Source organism: Ochotona curzoniae, unplaced genomic scaffold, assembly GCF_017591425.1.
Source record: "Ochotona curzoniae isolate NIBS_2020 unplaced genomic scaffold, NIBS_Ocur_1.0 contig_3498, whole genome shotgun sequence".
NCBI lineage: Eukaryota > Metazoa > Chordata > Mammalia > Lagomorpha > Ochotonidae > Ochotona > Ochotona curzoniae.
The window spans coordinates 38,430,584-38,457,800 of record NW_024465885.1 but is presented as its reverse complement, the minus strand read 5'-3'; the positions used below and the strand labels follow the sequence as shown (position 1 = coordinate 38,457,800).

The following is a 27,217-nucleotide window of genomic DNA, read 5'->3' as shown; positions in this document are numbered from 1 at the left end:
TTGTTTATATAAAGCTGCCTACATACTAATATACCAGCTATGAGAAAGTACATCTTAGTTCAATTTTTGACAGTGTTATTTAGTTGGGCAGGATTTAGGCCAGTCTATGCAAGGCTCAAAACTAAATTCAATCTTGCTTAAGGGAACATTGTAAAGCATCAATTCTTGGTATCACAGGCCATGTATGATCCATTTCAAACCATAGAGAATTTTTGTGTGTCACTGTTCCAACAGACAAATTTCCACACCTAAAACATCTTTAAAATGCACCAAGCTTATGAATCCCCAAACAAAACTTGAATTTTCTGTACTCCTGGCAAATGGAAGTTATTTCCTGTACACTACTTCTCTTGCAAACTGGTCTTCTATTTTCTTTCATTTGACCTAGATCGGCTCCGAGATCTGGAGAACGAGTAGGACAGCTTGTAGTTTCTCTCCCAAGACAATGATATTTCTCTATTCCTGTCTATGGAAATGGACCTGATGTGCATGCGAGAAGCTTTTCCTTCTTGGAGATCTGCATCTAGGCTGAAGACTTCTACAATAATCATCTCGCGGGCGATGACCCCAAGAGGGAGGTGGACCACGATTTCGACTTCTTTTTCGCCATTCTACAGATCCACTCTCACAAGACAGCCCCACAGCGTTCTTCCATCTAGCTCGAGGACAGCGTCAGCTGCATCACGGGGGTCTTCAACAAAAGCAAAACCAGGAGGGTTTCTTGCAACCCACACACTTTGGAGTGGTCCATAGTAGCCAAAGGCCCGTTCTGATTCAGTCTTGTTGCCATTGATTCCAAGATTACCTAAGTCAATCTTACAGTCCAATGGACAGGAATCGCAATGAATTTCAAAATCTTAGGTGAGAAAGGCAAAGATTCAACTCTACCAGCACCAACAGAGCTTCTCCCTCCACGGTGGCCCAGCTCCAACAGAAACCCTCTCCCACCCGGTGTCCGTGAAATAGCTGCAAAATTCTTCCTGTTTTTGTAACTCCTTTATGTATAAAACTATATTGCAGAGGTAAAAATACCTTTCAACCTACTGATGTCATAAGTAATGTGAATGATTCAATTTTAGGCATTAATTGCATTGGGGAGCACAAATTTGAACAGATAGGCAGATTAATTTACCAATAAGTCACTGATATTATCAAGGCTAACTACAGTGTGATCTCGCAGCCTCCTTTTTTTCCTAATAGTCTCTGAGCTTTCTGTTTTGTTTTGTTGTTGTTTGTTTGTTTTCTTCTCCCATTTCAGACTCTTTGGGTGAAGATTCTCCTTTGCATACAAGCCAAAGGCCAAGGGTTCATGTTTTTTCTTTGACACCATCCTGTCTACGACATTGTTCCATTAATTACATAGTCTGACACGTATTTTCAAAGTTTCTGATGAGTTTGTAGACTTTTCCTATATATATACATTCAAATGTCCCCCAGATATTTCTCTTAAATATATATTTTTATTCTATTCATAAACTTGGTACATTAGATAAATAAGCCAGTATTCCTCGTCTAAACTTAATTCTTGGTCTTTAAGATTGGAGTCCTTGGACCCAACACCATAGCTTAGTGTGTAAAGTTCTTGCCTAGCATGCGCAGGGATCCCAAATGGGCACCTCCTTATGTACCAGCTGCTTCACTTCCCATCCAGTCCAATGCTTGTGACATAAGAAAGCAGTCAAGGATGGCCCAAAGCCTTGGGACCAGCACAGACATGGGAGACCTGGAAGAAGTTCCTTACACTTAGATTCGGGCTAGCTCAGTTCTGGTGATTATAGCTACTTGGGGAGTGAATCAGCAGATGGAAGATCTTTCTCTCTGTCTCCTTCCCTCTGTGAATCTGACTTTCTAATAAAAATAAATATTTAAAAAAAAATGGAATCCTTGGGCCCAGCGCAGTGGCACAAGTGGTTAAGGTCCTCGCCTTGCACGCCCAGGATCCCATATGGGTGCCGGTTCTAATCCCGGCAGCCCCGCTTCCCTTCCAGCTCCCTGCCTGTGGCTCGGGAAAGCAGTCTAGGACAGCCCAAAGCTTTGGGACCCTGCACCAGCATGGGAGAACCGGAAGAGGCTCCTGGCTTCGGATTGGCATAGTATCGGCCATTGCGCTCACTTGGGGAGTGAATCATCAGACGGAAGATCTTCCTCCCTGTCTCTCCTCTCTGTATATTTGCCTTTCCCATAAAAAAAAATAATAAAAATAAATCTTAAAAAAAAATGGAATCCTTGTCACCATCCTCTCCAAGAAAATCTCACAGGAACCAATGCGTTACGTGTCAATTTGCTAAGATTTAACATCTGCTTAGTTATTCTCTTATGCCCTCTTGAAAGCATTTTATTCTTTCTTAAAGCTTCCTCTCAGAGTTCAGCATAGTTGTGAAACACAGTTCCTCCCGTGATGCAGGATCCTGTACGATCCGTTGTTTTATTTACAGTTGAGTTCCTAGTGGTTGCCTGGGAAAGGCAATGGAAGGTGGGCCAGTGCTTGGGGTCCTATCAACACATAGAGGCAACCCCAAAGGGGGTTCTGACTCCTGGATTTGGTCTGGCACAGAGGCATCATTATGACCATATGGAGAGTAAACCAACGCATGGGAGACCTGTTTCTCCCCAGCTCTCACATTCTGTAACCCTGATGTTCAGAAGAATATTTTAAAAATGTTCCATCATTTTGGGGGGGATTCAAATAAGTTGTAAAGTATAACAATTCTCTTTTGTCACAATGTATAGTTTATTCAAAATATCACTTACAAAGAGATGGCTGTACCCTGTGCCCTCAGCTTCATTATGTTTTACTTTATGATGCAGTTCCATATCCTTGGAATTTCCCTTCATCCTTCCCCCATTTCCCTTTCCCCTCCCCCAACTTCCCCTATATTATTACTGTAGCATAGTTCTTCATAAGCAGTCATATGTCCATCATTGTGGGCATGGACAATGGCAAAGTGTCCTGCATGCTATTGCCAAGATAAAGTTAACAGTTTTATTGAGAGTCCATATTTGATCTGAAAGTTGAGATGCATACTACATTGTATCTTCACATCTGGATATGATAGTCTTCATTACAGAGTTACTATACATCCACTTAAATGAAAAGTCACAATACAAAATCAACCATAGGATGAAAAATAGAAATTTACAATGCCATGAAGTTAAATAACATGGTACTTGATATGCCAGTCTCCATTATACAGTTACTATAAGTCTTCTTAAATGAAAAGCCACAAAACAAAAGCAACAACTGGAGGAAAAGAAGAAATTAAAAATGCATGAAATAAAATAACATGTTACTGAATGCCTAATGTGTCAAAGAAAAATAAAAAAGAAAATCAAGAACCTTCTTGAAGAAAATGATGCTACTTCATGATCTGTGAGTCAGTGAAGAATTTAATGAGGAAGAATTGTGTTTTGCAGAGATGAAACAGATAAAATAAAATCAAAATCTATGTTACTTAACTTTTACTGACTTTTGTTGGTGAGATATATCTCCTGTAGGCACCAAATAGATGGGTTTTTTAATCCAGTAGACCAATCTATGATATTTTTTTAAAGATTTATTTTTATTATTATTTTTTTAATTGGAAAGGCAGATATACAGAGAGGAGAGACAGAGAGGAAGATCTTCCGTCCGATGATTCACTCCCCAAGTGGCCGATACTATGCCAATCCGAAGCCAGGAGCGTCTTCCGGGTCTCCCACGCTGGTGCAGGGTCCCAAAGCTTTGGGCCGTCCTCGACTGCTTTCCCAGGCCACAGGCAGGGAGCTGGAAGGGAAGCGGGGCTGCTGGGATAGAACCGGCACCCATATGGGATCCTGGGTGTGCAAGGCGAGGACCCTAACCACTGCGCCACCGTGCCGGGCCCGATGTTTTAGAACTTTCTTAAGGATTCTATCAGGGCATGCAAATTAGGAGTACTAAAACTTCAGAAATATATTATCTCACAGTACTCCAGCCCAGAAATCTAAATTAAACCTACCAAAAGAAGATGCAATTTTTCTGAGATCTACACAGCCGCTTTTCCCATTTTTTGCTTCTGGCTATTATGATTTGATTTGTTTAGCATTGACACTCTACTTCTTTCTGTATCACTTTCTTTGCGTGTCCTACTTACATGCATGTACCCATATGTGTGTCATATATGTATTGTGGTGAGACTTACCATTGAGCTTGAATTCCAACTCAATAATCTAGGAGGATTTCACAACAAAATCTTTCAACATAATCACATCCTCAACATCTCCTTTTTGAAGTGAGATAGTAATAGCGAGTTTGGGGCATTAACTCATGGACTTGTCTTTTTTAGCGCCATCACTCAGTCCATTAATATCTATACGGAATGTTTACAGTAATCACTATGAAGTTTATAGGTATTCCTGTATACTTTATTGAATTCAATGTATTTTCACTGAAATTTTCTTATTTTATAATCTATCATAGGCCTTAATCATTCAGTGGTCAGCTGAAACTGACCCCAGAGGGATCACAAAGCCAATCAATGAATAACGAGTTTACTACATCATAAGCATTCTTGTTCTGTGTTATCCAACTACTAAAATCAACTCCTCTGAGGAGAAAAACAGGTCAGTTTCTTTTCACATCTATACAGAGTATTTAGATATGATGCATGTCTATAATATGTACTCATTCATGCTTTGCAGCGTCTTTTTCACAATCTCATCTCCACCCTTACCATAACACTTTGTATTTTCTTCACACGATCACACAAAGAAAGCACATGTGGAGCATGGTCTTTGGGGCCAAAGAATGATTAAGAGAACTGTCCTGAGGGCAAACAAAATGAGTTCATCACTGTAGAATAACCCTTCTTCCCATGTCAAGAAAATATTTCCTCCTCCTGAGTCAAACACTTGCAAACAAACAAACAAAAACACTTATTGAAATCCTCCTCTCTTAGCACCTTCATAATGCCCTAAGAATTGGGAAAGTAAAATATAAGCTGGCATTCCTCCACCACTATCTAACGCTGACATGATCCAGTCTCAAAAGTTCTTCTGCCTGTGCAATTTGTCATAAAGTTATTGCCTTTTGTGGAAAGGCCCTTAAGAACCATAAATTATAAGTACTGAAATTCTGTATTACCTACATAGAAATCACATATTGATTGAATGTCATTTACTGAATATATCATAAGTGCAGATTGAAACTTTTTAGTAGACCTGCATGTTTTCCTGTTAATATATTTTAAAAACTGAAAGGGATAAATCAATTTGTGATAATAACAGTGTGTAGTTCCGTGGAGGCACTGACAGGGACACCATCAAGGGCAACATAACAACTCAACTGTGCAGTGCATCTTTGTGTCCAGCTCTGAAGGGCGGGGAAATAGGTCACTAATTACACTCAGAAGGCGAGTGATGCAAATACCACTGGGGAAGATGATAATGAAAGAGAGGATACAAATGATTAAAGTTTAGGTGAAAAACTGAGTAACATGGACCTAAAACATGTGAGCTAATAAATCTAGAGGGAAAAACATCAAGCTCAACATGTACGAAAAAGTCAGAGACTTAAAAGTGATAGGGAAAAGCAACATTCCATTGGTGGTAATATACAGCAAGTGAGTATGCATATAAAAGGAAAAGATAGTGTCCAGATAGTTTAAAATTAGTACTAAAAAGTACTGAAATAAAATTCAAAGTATCAGAAAAACATTTCCTAGAAGCAAAATCTGTTAAGAACAGAGAGTAATTTCCCTTCACAAAATTGAAATTCCCTCATCTGGTTATTTTAAAATGAGACTAGACAAACCACTAGGCAATAGCTAGTACCAATTTTAATCCCTCACAAATTGGCAGGAAAACCTAAAAGATGATCTAATATGGCGATTGACCACATATTCTTTAGTTTCTATTAAACATGACTAACCACTTGTTTTGTTCAAATATCCATTGCCTCCCAGAAACCAAAACTGGTACTTACGACTCTATAATGCATTCAATGTGTTAAAAACGATTAAAGCACAAAGGGTCTAGACATTGTTAGCTTCTAATGGGAAGACAGCCAAATTATGAAAAGAAGAGTTAAAGAAACCTGTAAGTCCATGCTAAGCACACCACAATGTCACTGTTGGTTTTGAATATTCAGAAAATATTAACATGATCTACAAAGTTGTTTGTTAACTATAATGACAAACTTGTCTTCTGCTCCTCCTCCAAAAATTCACTCTAGCCTCTCATCTTGATTCAACGTATCTGGCATCGCAATGTCTTCTGCTCACACTCTCAATTCTTCATGTCATCTCTTCATCTACATTGGGCAAGGGAAACTTCTACATACACTTCCATGCTTTGTACAAACATAGGTATAGTGAGATACCATCCTCTATTTGCTCCCACAAAATCACTCTGATTTCAGAAAAGTACATATTACAATTATGTCTCAACTAGCCAATAAAACTCTCTAAAATATAGTTTATAATTATATATATATTATCATTATACTGGCTACTGTTTAAACATCACATGTTAGTCTGACATATAGGAAGCACTTCCTGAATATATTTAGAAAAGGACATCCATCAGCACAGCAATGGTATGACAAACCACCCTAAAATCTAATACCTTAAAATAGTCATTTATTTATATACTTTTGTGCTTGACAGTCAGATGAAAATTCACCAGTTAGGTTTCTGAATGAGCCCAAGTTTGGAATCATATTTAGAATGAGATTCTGATCCTTGAATCAATGGATTCCCTGATGTGTGTTAGGATTTCAACAGAGAAATTAGAGAAACAGACAATAATCATTAATATTTCTGAAAGTCATGCAAAGAAGTCAAAATACTAGTCTTGTTTACTCATATCCCAATTATCCGAGCTTCTCATGTGATATAATCTATTATCAGAGCAGCAGGCAAATACGCCATGCTAGTAATGAGAGGGAATGGAAAATTACTTTGCAAAGAGAAAGAGAATTGCTGAGAACATGGGATTGAAGTTGACAGTTTCCCGTAACATAATAGTTGTGGGTCAATTAACCCTACTGGAAACCTGCCTACATGGCCATACGTCAAAGTTGGAAAGACGAGAAAAAGATGAAGGAAAAAAAATCTGCTTTTATTGAAATATAATTCACAGTTCTACTTATCAAGTAAACACTTTTACCGAAGCAATTTGACACCAAAATTAGAAAGTTGATAAAGGTATCTTAAACAATTATAACGAAACTTTACTTTGATTTTGTGCTTCTGTTCTCAGTCATCAGACATTTCTGAACAAATAATTATTTAATTATGAAGAATGGCAATGATCAAGGAAATATGTCTCGTGAGAGATAAGGCTTATATTTGAAGTTATTACAAGGCAACTTTCTCTCCACAATGCCGAAACGCTGTAGTCTCTGTTTCCTCTCAGGCATAAACCCATCTCACATGCTCTCATCGACCCGTAGATCTGTATTCTAGATTCATTTGCATATGACCTAGAGTGGCTGAACCAAAAGTGTGCTGTGTAAATTTTAAAATAATCTGTTAACAAATGAAGCGCTACAGGCTCCCTAGCACTGATTTTCTAGCATTGATTTTTCTCATACCTACCACATATCTTTTTCAGTTCCATCAGGTTTTGCAAGGAGAGGTTTCATGGTAGATGTTTCTGCAGGTGTGAAGTCTTGGAGACTGAGGGCATTTCTTTGGGGGTAGATAACAGATTGAGTTGGATTCTCAAAGGAAGTCTGTCATCTAGCATCTCTTCAAGACACTTAGAATCTCTAAGTTACCCAATGGATGAGACCCTGGCTTTTTGAAAATTATGTTTACATTCTCTCTTGCTGATGCACTAAAACCATGAACCATCTTCGCAAATGTCCCTGTCTGCAGGCACATGTCTGCTGTTAATTACACAAGACGAGAGCTCAGATGATTAGCTTGGACTATTAATAACAGCACTCTTTTGCTACAGATATTTGCAGTAACATTGAATTTCCAACTTCCATTAGTGCTACCAGGGAATAAATGTTTTTTTCTCCTTGGAAATATCCTTGAGATTCTCTTGCAAAATTTCTTTCTAACTTAATAGGTTGTTAAGTTGGTTTTCCTCCCTCCTTGAATAGATTATCTTCATACACTTAATGAAGTCCCTTTGCTATAAAACACCTTTGTTAAGACATGGATTTTTAAGGCAGACCAAAATTCCAAGCTGCTGAAATATGCTCATTACCATGCATGTATACTCAGGGCACCTTTATATTTTTCATTATAGCTAAGTACTTTTTGACTTCTATAAGATATTAGAGATGTGTTAAACAAAATGTAATTGCTGCTGTTGTTTTTAAATAACACAAGCTTTCCAATTAGATAGAATAAGTTGAGTATATTGAAAACTAAAGGAAGTAACTCTTCAAGGACAGCTTGTGAATTCGTGGAGAAAGAAGGAAATGGGAAGGTGGTTTGATGTAACATAGAGCCTTGGGTGACACCAGGACCTTATCTTTTGGACACGTGTGAATGGAGATCCATTGCCCTTCCCTAACTTCCCCAACAATCTCCTCAGAAAGGGCCTGAGGAACACCACTGTGGTACTGAGGCCGGAGATATTTCACAACGCCCACTCTGGCCTGGCTTTGTGGTGCAGCACGATAGGCCACTTCCACACCAGATATCCAATATGAACTCAGGTTGAAATTCTAGATATTCCAATTTTGTTCAAACTTTCCTTTAATGCACAAGACAAAACAGCAGGAGATGACCCAAGTGCTTCCAGGTTCTTAACTTTGGCCTTCCTCAACCCTGATCATTTTGAGAATTTGGGGAGAGAAGGCATACATGGAAGATGTTTGCCTGTGTCTGTCTTTCTCTGTCACTCACTCTTTCAAATTAAATCAGTTTGTCCTTCTGTCTCCCCACCAACCTGAACAAGTAGAGCATAGCATAATAGAATCCAATCAGTACCAACGTGTAAGATTAGATTCATATATTGTTCTTGCTTTAAGAAGGCTTGGGAAAGTACTTCCCCTTTGAGAAATTGAACGTATCTATACATGCAAGACTAAATCCTCTTCTGGTTTCTTCACTACTGCTCATTCTACCTGTGCAGTTCCTATTTGAAATTTAAAGACTCAAATCTTGCATTTATTTACTCTCTATTGTGGGGATTGGTTTCTGTCCGAACCATTTTCACATAGCAGAGCATTGTAATATGGCCTCAGTTCCAAAGCAGCTCTCAACACCAACTTGCTTATCATCCTACTTCACCATCTGCGTCCCCCTTGTGTTCATAAATCTCATAGATCATTCCATTTAAATATTATTTGAAAACATGGTGTGTTAGCTTTAGAATTAAATAACCAATTAATGATGCAAAGTATATTTGGAGTTAAATAGCCTTTTTGAGAACAAAGAATAGCTTAAGTTTTCTGGACACAGGTTGCAAATTTATAAAACATGTGACTGAGATTATTAAGATCACCACACAATTAGAGATATCTTCATGATCAATCTTCATTGTAAGAGAGAGATTTGTTCTTCCCTCTTTCAGTATTAATCTCATTATAGAAAGTAATGCTATAATGGAAAAAACTAACCTTTTGTTGAGCATCTAGAGGGGTTGAAATCTGTTTAAAATACTTAGTATTTATTAACTCATTTACCATTGCAGCAGCTCTCCCCAGGATCAGGGGAATTTGATGACTTCAGTGCTCCAAAGGTTGGGAATAGCAAGATTAGGTCTCAAATCCATATCATTGTGCATTTAGGTGTTGTTTTCCAGCCAGTTTATTGGACTGCCTGTCATTTCAGTTGTGTTTCTTACTTTTACTTTGTGTTGTTCCAATACATTACTTTGCTAAACTAAAGGGAATTGAGATAGTACAGGAAATTTCTAGTATTATAAAATGTCTCTGGTTCTGGGTGTGTGTAGGTTCAGAGTTTTCCTTTGACTTTTACTAAAGATTCATTGATTTGAAAATCACAGTAAAAGAGACAGAGGGAGACACAGAGCCAGAGAGATCCTCCATCCACTGTTTCACTCCCATCATGGCTGCATGGCTGGTACTGAGCCAGAAAAAAAAAAAAAAATAACAGGAGCCAGGAGTTTCATCTGGTTTTCCCTTGTGGATAAGAGAGGCCCAAGTCCTTGCAATATGTTCTATTCTCCCAGGTCCTTTTCATGGGGCTGGATCTGAAGGGAAGCTGCCAGGACATAAACCAACACATGCAGGCTCCTGAAGATGCTGGTAGCAACTTTACCTGACATGCTGCCAATGCCGGCCCATCTTGTGCTCAATAACAATTAAGTAATTCCAAGTATTCTAAAGTGTTCTCAATTATTTAATCACAAAATTATTATTTTGACTTTTCATGTATTTAAAAGTATAGCTTAATTTGTTGTTAATGTACAAATTTTATTATTATAATATGACTCCTTAAGTTGTGACCTTACCATTTTTATCTCACCATGAGTAAATGGAACTGCAATAAATTCCTTATCCAAACCTTGAAAAAAAAGTTCTTACAAGCAAAATGTACAGACAACCAGGTCTTATGGGTTGTATTAAATAGTAAATTTGAGTTGGGGAAAAAAGCTTATATCAGTTTTTGCTTATAAGCTGTTCAGTTTTGCATATATTTATACATTTTTCTATGTTTGCTTAAATAAGTAACAGCTGTTGAAGATTTAAGAAATCTCTGGTTCTGAAAGGTTATGTTCTTTAGTTCCATTTGGATAGTGTCATATATGTAACATGTATGATACATGATGTATAATAAGTCAACATCACTGGATTATAATGCTTAAGCATTCATGTAAAATGGTCTGAAATGAAATTCAGATGCAGAAGAATTAAAAAAAATTCTGTGGCAAAAGAATTTTTGCAAAAGGAGAGTGTGAATTAATGGGTATACATTTCAGTACCTCCAGTTGAAGGGATACAGACATCTACTGTAAAATTGATGCTTGTAAGTAAGAACACTGAAGAAGACACGAAACTATGCTGAGGATAGACTACATGACTTTTTTTTAATCACAATCAAAAATGAATAGCAACATCTTTACCATTTGCAAGTTGGAAAACTAAACCCAAAAGTTAAATGCCTTTTCCTATATTGAATATTTAAGGGTTACACAGTGTGTAACCGATCCTTTACCACAAAGCTAGGAAAATGATACATTAACAGATTATCATTATTCTCATGTTTGGTAAGATTTTTTTTTTTTGGCACCTCTTTATTAAGCACGAAGTAACTCAAGATTTCAAAATAGGCCCATGAATTGGCTTCTGCCTACATGAAATCTGGCAGAAATTCATGTCAGTAACAGATGTGTACAAAGTGATAAGAATGAAAACTCGATGTGCTTGACCCTGATATTTACTGAACGTTGCATCTGGAGGAAAAATGGATTAAGAGAAAACAATTGACTCAAATTTCCAGATGTTTGGTACAGATGTCCAAAGGATTAAAAATATACATAGTTTTCATTTTTTCCAAAATGTATTTTTTTTTGTCATTTACCAAGTTACTAATAAGCAAATGTTACCTTGTTGACATTGGTTAATTTCATTTTATGCAATACTTTCACACACTTCACTTTGACTTCCTTGGGAGGAAAATGTGATTTAGAGAAACCAAATGTCCCAGAGTCCTAGTTTTGAAATATGTTATTCCTTTCAATGGGAGAAAAGATCGTAGAGAACTACCACACCACATAATTTTGATTATTAATCACCAGGAAAAATTTAGTCATTGCCCCCAGAGATGTAACCTTTGAAAACAAAATTATTTGAGGGTAGAGTCATTTTATTTTAAGAAGGCTTAAATTTACTCTTTGGACTAAGTGCTCATGCATTGATCATCTCACAAAATTTTGTAATGGAGGAGTTCCTCTAACATATAAATAAATGGGTCATTTCTTCAACGCTTTTGGATATTAGTAGTCATAAAAGCATTACCATCAAATTTTTTTTGTTACTTCCCAGCAATTAAAAACACTTATTTCAGAGCCAACTAAAGTTGATTGCATTATTGTTTGCCTTCACTAGAGTGTTCTGTTTATTAGCTGCTACAATGGCTTAGCTCTGGATGTGAAACATGCAAGAAAACATCCTAAGGCCAATGAAAGCCTGCCTTTCAGTGTCTCTGGCTAAAACAGCTTAAAACAGACATGGATATTTTACATTTTGCATTGGAAAAAGTTATCAGGATTGCTACAGAAAAATTGCTTAGTTCAATCAAGAACCACTTATTTTAAAAATTCTTTTAAACTAATTGGGGCCATCTGCATGACTCAAAATGCTAATCCTTTGTCCTGTGGCACCAGGATCCCATGAGGGTGCTGGGTTGTGTCCTGGATACTCCACTTTTCTTACAGGTCCCTGATTATGGCCTGAGAAAGCAGAGTATGGCTCAATTCCTTAGGTCTCTGCACCCACTTGGGAGACCTGGAAGAAGATCCTCTCTCCCAGCTTCAGATCAGCTCAACTCTGGCTGTTGTGGCCACTTGGGGAGTCAACTAGCATATGGAAGACCGTCTCTCGCTATCTGTCCTTCTCTCCATAAATCTGCCTATTAAATAAAAATAAACAAGATGTAAGAAAAATAAACTAAGATTTATTAATGTGTCGTCTTTTGTTCTGTAAAAATGAATAGCTAAAAGATGAAAATATAAGTAAACTTTCTCCTAGCTCTTTATTATGCTTAGCAATGACAATGTAGAAAAATCAACCATTTATTAGGAGAAAAAAACTAATGTTTGTAAGTATTCTTTAACACAATTGTATAAAGTACTATAACTAAAAGAGAACTAGTGCTAATATTCAATATACTCATACTGGAAAGTCTATCTTTTTAAAATATGCATGGTAACGTGGAAACATAGGTGGACATTCAGTTTTTACATGAAAGCAATGATGGTAAAAATGAAGATAGAGTATGGGCATGAAAATTCAGTCATAAAGCTTAATAGGTTTGAGAGGCATAGGGCCAGAGAGATGCAGAGAGAGAGAACGAGAGAGAGCGAACAAAATGAAAGTCTTATCTGCTGCTTATGCCCTAAATGTCAAGAAACTAAAAGCCCAGGACTTGATTAATCTCCTATTTGGGGAGCAAAAGCTTTATTTCTTGAAGCATCATCACCATCTCCCAGGATCTGCACCATCAGGAGCCTGGAGCCAGGAGCTAGAACCAGTCATCCCAATTACATACTCACTGCGGCATGACTGCTGTTGTAGCCACCCATCTAAATACACACCAACACGATAGTTATTTTAGTGTGTGATGTAGCAGCCAAATAAATATGCACTGCATTGTTAATATATTTAGTTATCATTCAACCTTGTATTAAAAGTAAAAATATAAGATTATATATACAAGGTCCTCAGACAGAGCTTTTTTGCTATTGCATTCATTCTTTCTGAGATGAGAATATTTTAGTATTAGCTGTTATTTGAGTCAAATGTAATAGAAGCACAATTCACAGATTATTGTGTAAAGACAGATTTCTGTAAAAAAAAAGCATAGATGTAAGATTGAACTTAAATCGTGGAAATAACTTGACACAATGTTGAATTTACATTCTCTTTTTTGGAACCAATTAAAAGGTCTGTGTCAGGAAGAGGGTTGGGCCTTCAGTTACGGCACCCCCTTAAGATGCTGAGGAATCATTATCAGCGATGCTGCATTTCCGCCTCAGCTCTTCTCGTAAACCTAGGTTTCTACTAATATAGACCCTGGGAAGTATCAATGAAGGCAGGAGTAGTTGAATCCATACCCACGGAAGACCTGGATTGAAGTAAGAGCTTCTGCCTTTGGTCTTGACTCTCTCTCTTTCTCTTCCTCCATGTGTCTGTGCATGTGTGTGCATATGAATGATGCCCTCACTTTTTAATTGGTAATGGGAATAAACAAAAAGATTTCATAAAGGGTGCTTTCTGCAGCTGTACTAATTTCCTGTGAGATTGGTCAAATTTAAAAGAACAGTGACAGACACAGGAATTCTGACACACACACATATGGAAAAAGCAATGATTACACAAATTGGGTGTGTTTTCAACTTATTTTTAGAAAAAGAAATTAATTTTCTTTATTTGAAAGGCACAGTGTCACAGAGAGACAGAAGGAAAGATTTTTCATCTTCTGGTTCGCTCTCTTCTCCTGGGTGCCTGTACCTGCATGAGAGACCTAGAGTTCCTAAAATGAACTGCAATATCTATTTTAATACTGACCAGATATTCTTACAATAGCATGGTGTTCTGCAGCAGAAATGTGTCTTGAGTATTTCCAAGGATGAAACTATGGACAATTTTCTTAACTTAATTTCATGATTCACCAAGTCACAGATGAATGATAATACAGGTAAACCCAGATTCTTGTTCAAGAAATTTCAAACATATTGATGGTTAAATTCTTTTTCCTTTCTTGTTTTTTCTTGTCTTTTCTTTCCCTTCCTTTCCTTTTTTTCTTTTTCTTTTTCTTTTTCTTTCTTTTTTTTTTTTACATTTACTGATGTATACTTTCTGTATACTTTCAATAAGGGTTTCTTAAGAAACTACTTATTGGACCCGGCATTCAGGTCTGGTCTCTGTGGATCTGCATTTCCAAATAAAATAAAATGAAATAAATCGTTAAAAATCTATCCATTTATATGAAATTCAGAAGGGTGTGTGTGTGAGAGAGAGAGATTATGTCATTCATCAAATGTCTGCCCCATCCAGGGTTGGGCCATTTCAGCACCTGAAGCTATGCACTCCACCTAGGTCATCCTCACAGGGCCCACATATTTAAGCCACCATCCCTTGCTTTCCCAGACACATTAGCAAGGACCTGTATCAGAAAGGGGCAGTCTGTAGACTTGATCTGGTGTTGTCTTTTAAGATCTCAGCATTGCAAGTGACAAATAAACTAAATATATCACAATGCTGGACCTTGTATGTCAGTCTTTAGGTAAGGTTTAAGTAAAACATTCAGTTAGAATTAAAGTACATGGGCCTGGCGCGCTGGCCTAGCAGCTAAAGTTCTCGCTTGATTGTGCCCAGATCCAATATGGATGCCAGTTTTAATCCTGGCAGCTCCACTTCCCATCCAGCTCCTTGCTTGTGGCCTGGGAAAGCAGTCGAGGACGGCCCAAAGCCTTGGTACCCTGCACCGGCATGGAACACCTTAAAGAGGTTCCTGGCTTCTGGCTTCGGATCAGCGAAGCACCAGCCATTGCGGTCACTTGGGGAGTGAATGATCGGATGGAAGATCTTCCTCTCTGTCTCTCCTCCTCTCTGTATTTCTGACGTTGCAATAAAAATAAATAAATCTTCAAAAAATGAATTAGAGTATACTTCTTACAAAAACTTGTGAGATATAAAGAAGGAAATATTTGGCATAAATATTAATTGAATACTCTTACAGTGCATCTTCAATCTTTAATATAGCCCTAAAAAGATTGTCTCATGTTATGTGAATTAATAAATGCTCTTTTAAAAACAAAAATAGAAGAATGTAAGCAATGAAGCGAAAAATAGGAAAGAAGCAGAAGGAGAGAATAAGGGAATATTACATTCTTAAAATTATATCTGTAAACTATCAAATCTCTTTTTATACGAATATCACTTTACCACAAAAGAATCAAGCAAAAACAAATTTAAAAAGTCGTGATTTCTAACAATGCTGAATAAACAGAGCATAGACATTCAAGCAAAATGAAATGAATTTTCAAGGTTAAAAACCTAAGTTACTTCAACATTTTACCACTGAGGGCAAAAGATGGGCGTAGCAGGACCACAGGGGAACGTCACAGCAGGACCGGGTAGTGGGCATTACCACTTTCCCCTTAACTCTGAACTTTTCCCGTTAGTGTATCGTACCCTTCATGCAAAAGCCTGGTATAAGTGGAAAGTTGGTGTGATAACACCAGCAGGGAGGCTGTCTACTGTAACCACTGTACATTGCACATGTGTTTTCCTACTTTTTAAGAGGGGTCCACAATGTGTCCATCAGAAATTTTTGCAAGATTTAAAAAACAAAATACTAAGTGCTTACCATACAGTGGAAGCATCAACAAATACAACTTTTCCATGCCATAAAAAAAAAGTCTGCATCAAGCTTCAGCATGGCAAATACAAGATACTTGAGATCTCTTTCATGGCCTGTAGGGAGCAGGTTTGTTTAGTGTGAGACTGAAACAAAGTGATGGATTGTAATGTGCCTGGGCCACAATGTCTGGCATCTCCTTTCTCTCTGTGCTTTCTAATAGTCACTCAGTTTGCCTGATACAAATTTATTGTAGTTATCTCTCTCCTCTCTGGCCCTTTTCTTATTTGGGCACATGATGCTTGTAACACTGTGAGTCAGTGTGACACACAGCCTGTCCTGGAGCCCTCATGGTCCGGCTTGTATCTGCCTAGAGATAGCTGAGTCATCAATTCTTTTTTTTTTTTTAATTGATTACATTACATCATGCGACACAGTTTTACAGGCACTGGGATTCCCCCCTCCCCTCCCCAAAGCTCGCTGCCCCCCCCCCGGTGGATTTTTCCATCTCGTTGCATTACCACAGGTCAAATTCAATTGAGATTTTTTTCCTTGCGAGCATCTACAAAGCATAGAGTCCAGCATCTTATTGTCCAGATAAGTTCAACAGTTTCATGGGGAGACAGTCTCTGGTCTGAAGGTACAGCCGAAAGAGTATCATCCCAAGCAATTAAAAGCCCGACATTACATCAGTAACAATTTATAACATGATGGGATTAGTTGACATGGTATTGTGTAACCAGCATGTTCAAAGAGAGAGAGAAACAAACAAACAAACAAAAAAAGTGTGCAAGTTCTGAACCACATCCTATGACTTTTACATTGACATTACAATTATTAGTTTATATGCAGCTGGGTTCTATACACCTTAAAATGGCTATAGATTACTATTCAGCTGTCTCGTGTCTATTTTAATTTTAGTATTTAGCAGTTCATAGCGTTGAAGCATGATTTTGCAGAACCTGGCTGTTTTTCAGATAGTCTAACTCTATAACTGTAACAAGACATATGTCAACAGTTTAGGTGAACGGTTTTATAAGGGGTGTGCAGAGAAATCTTCAATACCCTAGTGAGGAGTAACTAATCTTCGTGTCCCACCCAGTGAGTTATAAGTGCATCCCCACTTCCCATTTCCTGTTTCTAAGGTTTCCTTGCTCTTCTCCATCTATTCTAGGTTTTTTTGTTTGTTTATTTGTTAGTTTGTCTTGAGGGGTTTCTGGAGCAATCCTGATGGTCATTATGAGAGAGAGTGGGGACCCAAAGTCAGAACCAGGCAAGAACCAGAGAAAGCTCCTCTCCCTAGTCCCGAAGGAAGTTTACTGTTTTGTTTCTGCGGACTGCTCAGTGCTCCTGGTTGTGAGTCATCAATTCTAAGGCATATTCTAAGGAACACTTCAGACATGCTAGGCAGGACTGAAGCCCAATTCCTTGCAGTACCACAACTGAACTCAAAAATGCCTCCTCTCTTGGTTTCGCTTCTCCCCAATTCAAGCCAAAATAAACCACCTGCACTCAGGCACTTTTCACAGGCTGCGCTTTAGGAATAAAGAGAAGTCACTGAGGGTTTAATTAAGACATAGTGATATCTTTTTGTTTTTAATAGTATCCAAACATTCTGGGTAGTACAATACAGAATACATGTTACATCTTCTAGCCACAGAGTTTAAATAAAGTGTATAAACAAACATCTGAAATTGCTATAGCTACTGCCATTGCAACCAATTAAGGCAACCAATGTTCAAGTTACTGTCTTCTTGGAGTGAAAACTCTTGTTTTTCAATATATTTAAATGGAATGCAGCCAGAACATTAAGGAGTTATGGTGTTTCCTTACTGCTATGCTTGGCAGAAATTCCTAATGCAATTTGAATCTGCCTAACCCCAGTTGAGCCTTTATCTTTTACATTAATCATGTGCAGACTTTTGGAAAGACAAGAACTCTCAAAAAACACAAATGTCCATATCTGTAGACCTTCCAACATTGCAACCACTATCTGAACGATTTCTCCTTTCTCTCAATTATAGGAGAGAGGTGAATTTAATACTTAACAGTAGGAACTAAATTTATGTGTTCTCTCTCTGGCTTTCCATTAAAAAAAAAGGAATATTCTTTGGCTAGTTATGGATATAAGGCATTTCCTTTACAGATTTTCCTGTTCTGTCTGTAAGAGTCATGACTGAGTCTTTACAAACCAGCACCTAAGCATGAATCCAGAAGTCTGCTGGACCTAGAACTTCTACGTTCAGCTCCCACTTTATCATTCACAATATTTGTACCAGAGTGATGTTCTCCAAAGATGTACAGGTGAAAACTTCATATGTAACACAGTGGACCTGACACTATCGCATACTTCCCAAAACTTAAAACTAGGAATTTCAGAAGATATTTCACACCCTGGTTATTTACCCCTGGCAACTCTGAAGTTAACACGACAGGGCCAGGCACCCTAGCCTAGCAGCTAAAGTCTTCACCATGCATGTGCTGGGAGTTCATGTCCATGTGGCCCCACTTCCCATCCAGCTCCATGATGTGGTCTGAGAAAGCAGCTGAAGATGGCCTAAAGCCTTGGGGATACTTCACCCATGCAGAGACCCAGAGGATGCTCCTGCATCCTCGCTTCAGATCAGCTCAGCTCCTGCCATTGCTGCCACTTAGAGAGTGAATCATCGGATAGAATCTCTTCCTCTCTGTCTATCTGACTTTACAATAAAATAAATAAATCTTAAGAAAAAGAAGTTAACACCACAGTATGTATTACCACAATGTAGCTAAAATATTTGGCAAATTAAAAGGAAATGTAAGATGTGCATAGAAAAAGAAAAGATTGTAGCACAAAAACACTGGAGAGACAAGCAATAGCCATTACATGGAAAGGATCATGAATAAAAGAATTACAGGGCTGATATGACAAGACAACATTATTTTGGTCACTCTCTTGTCCTACATGTCCGCGTCTACATGATTTCAATACTAACGCACGGTGGTATCATATACGCAGACCACCCAAATTTCAGTATATTTTTCTTAGACTTTGGCAGAATTTTAAGTAAGTTTAAACTTACACTGTAGAAATTGATAGCATATCCTCTCTCTCATCTTACAGTAAACCACAATTTAATCTTGACGTACAATACATACTGGTGGTTGAGACATTCAGAAACCACCCACTGTTTGATTCTGATGTTTTACATAAACATGACATGGTTAGCATTTGGCCTCATCACTACTGTTGAACTTTAATAAGACTGCTTGATTTATATTTCAGCTATGTACAAAAATGTACATTAATTAGGTTAATTTTATCAAAGTGCTGGGTGGATGGATGGGAAATTTGCTTGGTTAAAACATAGGACAAATATATTTCCTCCCTTAGATGTAACACCTATGACTAACAACAACAACAACAACAACAACCACAACAAAGGCTTTACACGAAAGTTTCAAGTATAAGATGTAATAATAGCATTGTACAAAAATTAAATATTTATAAAGGCGAAAGCTTGGTCTGGTAAGGCCTATCAAGCAAAAGAAGTCAAGTAGATAAACCAAAGATGGACCGTGATAGCATTTGCTTATTATCACATAAAAACTTGTTAAGGGATTAATCATTTGGTTTAAAAATGGAAGAGAATATAAGTCACATGAAAATTCTGCTCCAGGGATTAAAGATTCCATTGAAGACTTAGGAAAAGTGATTGTCACTTTATTTATGTAGATAACTCCTGGGGATAGTGGTACAAATCAATCAACATGCAAATACATGTGCATATAGTTTTCATGTAATGGTAACTGTACTCTCATCCTTAAAATCAAGTTTTAGTTACTGCAACTATGTTTTTCATTATTGCTATTTGCAATCTTAGTTTAAATTAAGACTAAATGTTACTTCAGATATTTTGTGTGCAATTTTACTTGTGAATACTTGAAAAAGATTTAGTATACTTGCACATAAAATACCCTTCCCTTTAAGCACTATGTATAGTACTGTTTCTAATTTATACATGTCCAATTGTGTAATCACATGAATTAAAGTTAGCATCTGTTTTTTTCCAGTGTCTTTGCTAGATAAGTCTTAATCTAAAGAGATACTTAAGCTGTTACATTAACATTAGTATCTAGATTCTATTTTGAATTAATTATACAATAGTATTTCATGAGTATAGTCATTCTACTCTATTCTATGTGTTTAGTGTTTGTAGAACTTTTTGTATGTATAAATTATGGATAGGGAAAATATCTGGTTATAAAATTGAGAAAAACAAAGATCTTTCTTTTGTAAAATACGGAACAGCTAATAGCTAAGATAAGAGGAAGAGTTTGATTCTTGCAAATAGTGGTTTGATATCAGGACAGGAAACTAGACCAGACAAGGTATAGAATGGGGACACGAGGCTGGGGCAATTGATAACTTGATTCATACAAAAGTAAAAGTGGATTTCCAAAATGCAGGGGATGAGAGAGATGAAAAGATGAGAGATGATTTTTTTTCACCAGGATGCCAGTAATATTAGCATACTTCTAGGGACACACAGCTTTTCTCATACTCTAAATAAGTAGCCTATATCCAGCAATATTTGAGAACTGATTTTCGTATGAGACAATAAAATAGTGTGCTGAATGTACGTGGAAATGAACTCATGTCTATAGGTATATATGGGGTATCAGCTTGATGTCTCCTTATTTCATTATTAATTAAACAGGAATTTATAGAAAAGTGAGAAGGGAGCTATTATTCCCTGTAGCCTAGACAACTAATAGAGTTAAATTTGAGAAGAATTATAAAGAAAGTAAAAGAGCCAGAGTTCGTTGAAACTATTCATAAATGGAATATACATATATCTGTGAAAGAGTCCTAAGAGAACTGTGTTGGCTTTTCCTCCAAGCTAATCCACAACCAGAAGGCACCATCTCTGAACCAAAAAGCTTCCCTCACCAGACGCCATGCAATCTTGAACTTGCCAGTCGTTGAATGTAGTAAATGCATCGTATGTTGTAGATCCCATTCGTAAAATGGACTTAGACATCGATATGGAGGCATAGATGTAGAGATGGCACAGCCTGTGCCTGCCCCTTGTGGTGTTCCTAGCGCCCTAGGAGCAGACATCTGGGTACAAGGGGCTGGCCTGATGACTGTGGGCTAGGAAGGCTTGACTGAGCAGAAATATCAATATAAAGACTGCCTCACATTTAAAACTAAACATGTATTATAATATATTATATAAAGAATTTAGTTAGGTTATCATTCTCATGTGTCTATGCCCTAGAATAATTATTCATTGTTTTTCCCCAGAGTTTGGAATCAATTAGCAATGAACAATTTGCATCACCACCAAATCTTTGCATATGACTGCCGTATCAATTCAATGAAGTCAATTCAATTATAATCCTTATTTTCTAGACAAAAAAGTTAAGCAAAAACTCAGTGACGTGCCCAAAAGATAAAAACTTTAATATTTAATGTGGAGTCAGGCTGAGGATCTAGAGTGTCTGCAGAGCCCATGTGTTAAATCACAAAACAAGGCCTGTTCTTGTCATGCATTATGTGGAGCATGTTGGAAACCAGTGCACTTTATTGCAGATTGCTTGTCAATTGTAGCCAAGTGTACATAATGATGCCCTATAAACTATTAATACCAAAATGACTGACTTCTTGAGTAAGCTCTAGATGAGGTAAGAAGTGATATTTCCTCTCCTTTAATGCTGACAAAATGAAATGCAGTTTGAGTTTTTATTGAAGATTACATTTCAATTAGTACTACAAAGCTTCTAAACCTGCAAGAAATAATTGCTAAATATGTTCCCCTCTACTCATCATGCTCATAAACTCGTATTTGGCTTTCAAGATGGAATGATAAATTTTTTCTCTGCCAAAATCTTGATAAGAATATTGTGTATGTATTTATAGCATCCCCTGGTATTTGCTTCAGTAGACATATTGGAATCCATAAAAGATTTGCTTGAAGAAAAGTACTCTTAATATGTAACCATTCTCCTCAACATATTAGATGCTTGATTTAATGCCTAACCTAGGTAAACATATAGAAACAAAGTTCATTGTCATGTAGAGATACATATGTATATTTAGTGCTGCTTTACAAAACACAAAAATGTTCATAAAATGCCTTATGTAACCCAAAGTACTCAAAGATCCAATAAAGTCCAATGAAGCAATATTTTTGTAATTCTCATATATCCTTATGAAATTTCACCATCAACCAGAAGAAACTGAATCACCTAACCCTTTCTTTAAGATTTTTAGCTCCTTATATACTAAAACATAAGATATTTTTAGCTTTAAAATTTGAATTATATTCAACCCCCCTGTTAAAATTATATCTGAACTCATATAAAACCAACTTGTATTGGCTTTATATTGGCAATTTGAATTTATGAAATTAACATATTTTAGGATTAATAGCATGAAACATAAACTGGAGTACAGTAGTACATATAGGTATAATAATTATGAGAAATTAATCTCCTATTTCCCAAGGTTTCAGCTATTTGACAATGCTGTCTCCCTACATGTAACTGTTTTTCAATTCACACCTGAAAATTACTCCAGAATAACTCAAAAGCAAACTACTTTTGGACTCATTTTCAGGTGTGAAAAAAATAACTGATATTCCAGACATTTCTAGCTCTCCACAGTATTGATTTAAATACCAAAGGAGATTATCAATTGAAATGCATAGGGAAGAAGAATTTGGAAACCAGGAAATAATTTTAGTGGTTATCAACCTATACACATATGTGACAGGTAAAACACCTGCCAAGAAATCAAGTTTAACAGATTATTTGGTGATGGAAATCTGAACTCTAAGTCAGGATTACATTAATGACTAAATTTCTGATGAGCTGAATAATGAAGACAAGGTAACTAAAACTAAAATTATAGTTACTCTGGAAACTTTAATCTGTCAACAGCAACTCTTGAAACTGCACTTAGGCAACTACCCATTTGAGCCATCTTGTCAGAAAATCAATGCACAAATACTCTGCTTCTTAAAAGGAGCTAGTATGTAATGAAATTTAAAAAATTTGCAAGATTCCAAGGAAAAGAATGCAAAATAATAGTTCTTTACAACAATGATTTGACCCATCTCTTTTTCTTACACTATTATGTTTAGACCGAGTATTTTTCAGTGTTACTTAATAAAAGGGAATCATTGTCTGCACTATGATCGCATTTTTTTTAGCAACCACTTACAAAGCTGCATAAAAAGAAGGAAAATGCTCTGATGCCAAAATTCTTATTAGCCTGTGTTCTTCAGATTCTTTTGGTGATTTTTTCCTTTATTCTCTGGCCTGTTAGACAACAAAACTGTGTGTTCTTGTGATAGAACATGTGTCTGTATGCTTTAGATCTTCATCTAGATGAAAGTGAATAATTTTAAGTATTTGGGGACATATATTGCGTTAACAAGCATGGGCAATTGATCTATGTTTTCTTTTTTTCATATCCACAGCTACCTACTTAACACATATTTCCATAGTTTAAACAAAATGTTCTTTTCCTGAATTTCTAAAGTCTTGGATATACACAGAGCCTCATCAATCAACTCACATTGGAAAGTAGTATTGCTGCTGGATACTGGAATGTGATTGAAAATATGTCTCTTGCAAGGTCTTTTGTTATTTCAGTGACAAAATTAGTAGTTATAACATTTAATTATGAGAAAGCCATTTTCTTTTTACTTTTATTTGTTGAATTCTACTAAGTGGAAATGTAAGCCTTTGACTGTAAATTAAAAATATGTGTTCTTTTAAGTTTTATTGTATGACACAGTTTCATAGGCATTGGAGTTCCCCCTTCTCCCCATTGTTCTCCCCTCCAGTCTTTCACTAGGCGTCTTCCGAGTGCCCTCAGAAGTCCATCACGCTGCCGTTGAGGTGTTTCCCAATGATGTAGGGACTTACCTTCTGCTTCACTGTGAGTCCATCCTTGTGTTGTGTGTACAAGGATATACTTCTCTCTGTTTCTGCCTATGGACATATTTATTCCCACTGCACTTCCAGTATACCTTCCCTTGGGTACAGACCCCTCAGGTTGAAAGGAAACAAAGAATGAAAGGAAAAAAAAAAAGAGAAAAGAAAATTAAGTAAATTGAAATAGGGAGCCTTCATTTCCATGGTGTTGTCCAATTTGTAGCAGGTGTATCAATATAATGGTAGCATGGCACAAAAGAGTGTCTATTATCTTCCTGTAGAAATTAATGCTGACATATGACCTATATGGTTCAAATGGGAGTACAGTACAGACTAAATCATTGTTATCCCTGAGTAGTAGTAGTAACAATGATTAAAGAGGTATTAACAATCTCAGGTGATCATACACAAACGACAAATAAGCAAAACGATCCTGAAGAATGAAAATCTAGCAGTGGGGGGGAATTACAATCCTAGACCTCCGGACATATTATAGGGTGCTGGTTATTAAAACAGCTTAGTACTGGGATAAAGACAGAGAAGATCGATGGAGTAGAATAGAAGCAGCAGAAGGGAACCCACACAGGTACAGCAAAATGATAATAACAAGAATACTGAAAACAATCCAGGGAATAAGGAAGTTCTCTTCAACAATTGCTGTTGGGACAATCGGTTGATAGCCTGAAGAAATAAGAAGCTAGACCCACACCTTTCACCAAATACAAAGATCAAATCCAAGTGGATGAAATATCTAAATCTATATCCAGAAAACTTCAAGTTTTTGGAAGAAGAAGTTGGAAACACTCTGCAAGATATAGGTGTAGACTCTGACATCCTAGAAAAATCATTAAAAGCAGAAGTAATCAAGACCAAAATTAGTAAATGAGACTGTATCAAGCTAATAAGCTTCTGTACAGCAAAGGAAACAATCAACAAAGTAAAAAAAAACAACCCATAGAATGGGAGAACATCTTTGCACACTACACAGAAGACAAGGGGCTAATCTTCAGAATATATAAAGAACTCCAGAACAACCAAAACACCAAAACTAACAAGCCAGTCAAGATATGGGCATGGGAGATGCGCACTTTACAAAGGAACAACTCCAAATGGCTAACAGGTATATGAAAAAAGTGCTCAAGCTCCCTGGCAATAAGAGAAATTCAAATAAAAACATCCTCGAGCAACCTAATGCCAGAAAGAATGGCTCATATACAGAAAACCACCAGCAACACTTGCTGGCAAGGATGCAATAAACAGGGAACCCTACTCCACTGTTGGTGGGACTGCAGGCTGGTGCAGCCTCTATGGAAATCAGGATGGAGAACACTCGAACAACTGAAAATCTGTATACTGTATGAACCAGCAATACCACTTCTTGGAATATATCCAAAACACCTGTTACACAAGAAATCTACATGCACCCTATGTTCATAGCAGCACAATAAATAATTGCAAAAACTTGGAAGCAACCGAAATGGCCATCAACAGAAGACTGGATAAGGAAACCATGGTTCATATACTCTATGGAATACTACTCTGCTAGAAAGAAAGAAAGAAAGAAAGAAAGAAAGAAAGAAAGAAAGAAAGAAAGAAAGAGAGAGAGAGAGAGAGAGAGGGAGGGAGGGAGGGAGGGAGGGAGGGAGGGAGGAAGGAAGGAAGGAAGGAAGGAAGGAAGAAAGAAAATGCATGTCTTCATGGCCAAAAGCGCCCAGAGTTGGAAACCATTATGCTGAGGGAAATGAGCCAATTCCAGAAGGCCAGATATCATGTTTGCTTTAATATAAGATGAAATGATGTCAAATCTAAAAATAGAACCTGTAAATTGTATATTACTGCACCTTCAAACTGCACCCCACAAAACAGGATATTGTGATGTAACCAATGAATCAAAAATATGTTTTCTCAATAATTACAGAAGAGTTATATAGTAAAAAGAAAAAAAAATTAAATTCATGAAAAGGGAAAAATAATTTATCCAACTTTACATTGAAAAGCTAGCAAATTCCTCCTTCTCTCTTCTTCTGTTTGTAAATCTGCCTTTCCACTAAAAAGAAGTATATCTTTAAAAAATAAAATAAAAGGTTAACTAATTGGGGCCAAAATTGTGACACAGAACTTTAAAGTTGCCACTTCTGGTATCAGCATCCTGTATCAGAAGGCCAGTTCCGGCTAATTGCCCATTTCATCCCAGCTTCCTACTGATACACCTGGGAAAGCCGTGAGGATGGTCCACTCTGCATCCATGGGGGAGATCGGCATTGAGTTCCTAGCTCTCCCTGTCTCAGCCTGGCCTAATTCCTGTCATTGTGTCCATTTTGGAAGATGAACCAAGAGATGAAGGGAAAACCTCTCTCTCTTACTCCGTCTTTCAAATAAATAAATGTTTTAAAAAGCAATAGAAAAGCTAAAGAAAGCAAGCAAACGAACAGAGAGTAAAGATGTAATGCAGAAACAGGAGTGCTATTCGATGCACTAAGATCTTTACTGTTCAGCAACTATAGTTGTTGTCCACCCAAGTTATAGGTGTGCTGTTCAGTAAGCAGAAATTTACCAAAGCAAATATGCAGAAAACGGGGAATCATTTTTTTAAGCTGTGGTTCCTGGAGTAAAAGGCTCCTTTTATCTAGGGTGACAGGAGCCTGCAGAAGTGAAACTTACCATACACAGAAGTAGGCACAATCTCACACAGGTGCTGATTGGAAACGTGCTTAGGCACACGTTCCATTAAGCAATGAGTTTATGTTCCTTCTGAGGCAAAAATATTGCTTGATGATTAAGGAAAAAAACATTTGCAGTTATGTTTTAGACACTGATACTTGCTCAGCTATTCTGCTTGTGATCATGGTTGCGTTGGTTAGATTCTCAAATTGGTTAAAGCCACCATGACCAGCTCTATACCTTAAGTTGCATTCTCATGCTTTATCTCTAAGATTCTGAAAAAATAAGTTTCGTAAAACATTTCTCTTTTTTTCCTGGCAACTCGAGTTCAGTATTCCTCAGTCTCTTACTGTGTGGACTTCACAGTGGCTGCTACAACACTGATTGGATGTGTGAACACCACCTTTGTCAGCTAATTCAACAAGAGGGATAAATCATGTCCAAAAAAGAAAAAAAAAATAGTTCCTTATCTCTGTGGCAAACACAAAATCATGAACTTGGCTCTAAACATATTACTAAAAATAGCTACCATTTATCAAATGCCTCCCACTCAGACTGTGTTATAAACATGTTGAAATAAGCTTTTACAGCAATCCAATGAGTCTGCAGCAGGTCCAGGTTGAGCAACTGAATCCAAAGCACGCACAAATGCATCA

General features: G+C 37.1%; 1 pseudogene; it reads right to left on the bottom strand.

Moving 5' to 3' along the window:
• Window positions 1-314: 314 nt before the first annotated feature.
• Window positions 315-20,995, bottom strand: LOC121156646 (annotated as a pseudogene).
• Window positions 20,996-27,217: the final 6,222 nt, after the last annotated feature.